Below are 3,842 nucleotides of genomic sequence, written 5' to 3'. Positions count from 1 at the left end.
CCCGCGCGCAGCCGATTGCAACCGCGAGTGCAACTTTGTCCTACATTCAAAGTTCACTTTTCAAAAAGACTTGTTGTGATCGGCTCAAACATTTAACTTCTTTTCTCAGTTTGCGCTGAAACTTTGTATTATAAATTATGTGTATTATCGTGGCGCTTGTAAAAACGTAGCTTCAGGCCATGCAACTGCTTTATACGTCATATGAGCGCGCTACCTCCATGCTACTTCCCATCACTTTATGCTTCCTTCCGTCGCTTCCGTTCCGAGCAGTTCCGAGCATGTGAGCCATAGAGTTTCATACTAATATACACTAGAGGGGACACTGGCGCTAGTGTCTATGCGAGCCGTTGATCGTCTGCTTCAACCCCCATGAGGGCGGCCATGCCAGATAGACGTGTGATTTTCGAACTTGGCTTGACTATGCCAACATCTTGACTTGACTCGAAATATCTTTTTTAAATTGAAAAGTTACAACTAATGTTTATTACAGTATAAATTATTAGTCGCATAAACAACTTGTACTATACCTTAAGTTTTAATTAAGGTTTAGAAGTACTCTTTTATAAGAGGGAAAGTGATTTGTGAACGGCATACGCGGCTGAGTTTAGCGGAGCCGGTGATTCGGCGGCGAAGCGTATTTTTTTTCGATTTTTTTTTTTTGCTTGCGAGTCGGCGGTCATGGCTGTGGTCATGGTCAGCGGTGGCATCGGTGGCATGTGTCTGCTGAAGGGCCGCTGCACAGCGTTAAATTTCGTTCTGGAAGACTACGAGTAGCGGAGCGACGCGTCATATAACCCCAAGTAAGTATACACGGTTGTTGTTCATTTCCACTCATAAGTGTAATTGTTGTCGCCTTACCCGACGTGCGGTCGGCATGCTGACAAAATCGTGAAAGGACGCTGAGTAACAGCTGATCGTTTGCTTTGGTGCCTTAAACAAGCCATAACGGCCAACTCGACCACGGAACTCGACCATATCACCTCTGTTCGTCGCTAACACGCAGACGATGTTTTATTGACCGGATGGTTAATCGGGTTCTTTCTTTGTTGTACTATTCGTGTATTCTTGATGTCTTGACGCACTGTAGAGCTGTTTCTGTGAGCAAATGTTAATTTTATATGTTGAGAGCGACAAACGTGGGAAACAGGGTATCTTATCAGGCCACACAGCGAAAAAATTCTCGTACTTCATTCGTGTTAACCTTCCAGAAGACGGCCTCGTCTTGCTAAGAGCGGCAGGCATGCAGGGCGTTCTGGAGCAGTGGGCTGCATTTTACGGGAGTTCCTAATTTTGTGAAAATTCCCGTGTAGAATGTTTCTATTAGATGACCAATAACGCGCACTGATATATCTAAGCACCGTGTGTGTACATTACACGCCCACAAATACCAATCATCACCTGTCTAACCGAGGTCTCACGCCCAGATATAACCAGGTACATGTACGCGTGTGAAATTGAAGGCTCTCTATTTTTTCCAGTGCCTCTATACAAGCGTGCCGAAGCGCAGGAACAGTTTGAAATTACGTGCGAAGGTGTCAAACAGCGTAAATGTTGCTGATCAGACGGTGCTTGCCTAAATAGCAACTAAATAGTGCCTCTGGGGTACCATTTCCATAATACACAAGCTGCCTTCATGCATTCGTTGTTCCGTAGCTGTTCCACAATAAGTTCAAAACATTTACTCATTTTGTGTGGTTGTTCAGTCTTGAATAATCCAACTGCTAAAGTCATGTCTTGTTAAAGCACGACCTCTGAAAACATTGTTGGCGTCCTGTGAGTTTATTGTATGTGCCTTCTCTTTGGTTTAAGTAATGACTTCAGTGTCAACACGGCAGCGCGCAGCTGATCGTAACTGTGTGTTTTTATGAGAAAGGCAGAGTCATTGAATATGTTATGTTGCTGGAACCCTTTTTGTAAATAAGCATGCTGGTGTGCTGGATTTTAAGAGTACATACTTGTGCTCTAAATATCTGTACAAAAGCCTTGCAAAACCTTCAATGATGCCATCCATTTCGATACAGGTCCCAGCTGTGTCAGCAGTGCAAGGAGCAGACCAGCAGGCAACACAAGAAGCTGCACCAGGCATGCAACCAGTTTCCAAGTCAGGGTCATTGGATGGATCATCAGCAGCGCAAGACAAGGCAGGCATGCCGCCAAGCTGCCAAAAACACAAAAATTCTAGCAAGGGCCACTGTTAAAAAAGCAAAAGGGCTTGGGGAGAGGTTGATTGCAGCCTACGATATGTAAATAGTAAAAACAATCCTGTACATTCAGCTGCACAATAAAGAGAAAAACAAGTGGTGAGGAAAGTGCCTTGTAGTGCATGGAAGATGTTCTTTGAGTCTTGCTTGTTAGGCACTCAAGATTCAAACTATTTTTCTCGGGTGCAAGAAAATTAGTTGTTCAAAACCATCCATTGTATGCATAAATGTGACTTATAGCAGTGGCTTCATTTGCGATAGCCTTGGCACAGCGTGAAACCAACTTCATTTAACTACCATGAGCAGCCATTTGAAGACTTGTGTACGTGCTTATTGAACTGAAAGAATGAAGTGGAAGTATTCTGCGTGGTATTTTAGCCCACTGTGTTCCAAAGTGGTATTCACTTCAGGGACCCTGCTGAGGAGGACTGTGTGTGGTGCCAATGACTGTGAGAGAGCTGGCACGTCCTCACTGCCCATGTAAACCTCTAATGAAGCCAGGTTCTATTGTGCACCTTTCACCAACTTTTTTGTGGCGCCGCCACCTCCTCCTGCAACATATTCATGAAGGTGTGACGTAGGGGATCAGCTTTCACCACATGAATGTCAGTTAAAACTTACATTATACGTTGCGGCTGCAGTATTTTGTTTATGCACCATTGATGTCTGCCCAAACAATGGATTGAAAAATGTTAAGCTGCCCTTTCCCATCTTGCACTGTCAGTACGGCTCGAAAGGTTCTGATCAGTGGGGTAGAAGGCTGCCTCACCTACTTCTGGCTGTTATCAAGTTGCAGATTGTATCCACCCACTGCTGTTCACTGTGGCTGTATATTGTCATGCCGAGTGTACGCTGTTTTAAGACCCTTGTTTTGTTCGTTGATCAGATATTGTTGCCCTGCTTCTACTGTGCTGGCAGATGCTGATCGAAACACTTCTGCTCTAGGGTTTTTTTTTTTTTTTCTAGCTAAGCTTTTCTAGGGTTCCTTTCATGCAATCTTTTTACCGTAACCTAACGTCGCATTTGTTCACCACTTACAGTAACCATTTTGTTGATTCCTGCATAAAGCAGCCTGCGTACATCAGTATGCTGGTTGCGAAAATGGCAATGCTGGTAGGTAGCTACAAACTAAATCCTGGTACCAATATGTTCACAGTGGCTCTTGGATGGGACAATAAATACATTGATGCGACATGCTTATGCCTTCACTCATTTTCACTGCATAGTTTGCATGTTTGCTGTTCACCAGCCTTCAAAAGTTCAAAACAACTTCCTCAAGGTAAGCTTGCACTCTTGCTTTTGTTGTATTAAGCAATGCTGGCTCTTGGATGGGACAATAAATACATTGATGCGACATGCTTATGCCTTCACTCATTTTCGCTGCATAGTTTGCATGTTTGCTGTTTACCAGCCTTCAAAAGTTCAAAACAACTTCATCAAGGTAAGCTTGCACTCTTGCTTTCGATGTATTAAGCAATGCTGTGCTTTTTTTATTAGTGTTACAGAGTATGACTGTGGTGAGGGCTTTTTTATAAATGAGGGAAACGGAATTCTGCACTTTGCTGTTGGCACAATAAATTCACACAGTACTCGCTTAGTGCAGTCGCCAACTTTTTCTCTGTGCTCAATATGCCTGCCTCC

General features: G+C 43.8%; 1 long non-coding RNA gene across 1 annotated transcript; it reads left to right on the top strand.

Moving 5' to 3' along the window:
* The first annotated feature begins 684 nt into the window (after positions 1–684).
* LOC144173100 (uncharacterized) lies at positions 685–3,397 on the top strand. Its single transcript, XR_013323155.1, has 2 exons — positions 685–800; positions 2,022–3,397. It is a non-coding gene; the product is annotated as an uncharacterized LOC144173100 (long non-coding RNA).
* The last annotated feature ends 445 nt before the right edge of the window (positions 3,398–3,842 follow it).

The sequence above is a fragment of the Haemaphysalis longicornis genome, unplaced genomic scaffold (assembly GCF_048455015.1).
Source record: "Haemaphysalis longicornis isolate Haplotype H1 unplaced genomic scaffold, Haemaphysalis longicornis Haplotype H1 scaffold_29, whole genome shotgun sequence".
Lineage (NCBI taxonomy): Eukaryota > Metazoa > Arthropoda > Arachnida > Ixodida > Ixodidae > Haemaphysalis > Haemaphysalis longicornis.
The sequence above is the reverse complement of the archived record's forward strand: the minus strand, read 5'-3'. Positions and strand labels throughout refer to the sequence as shown.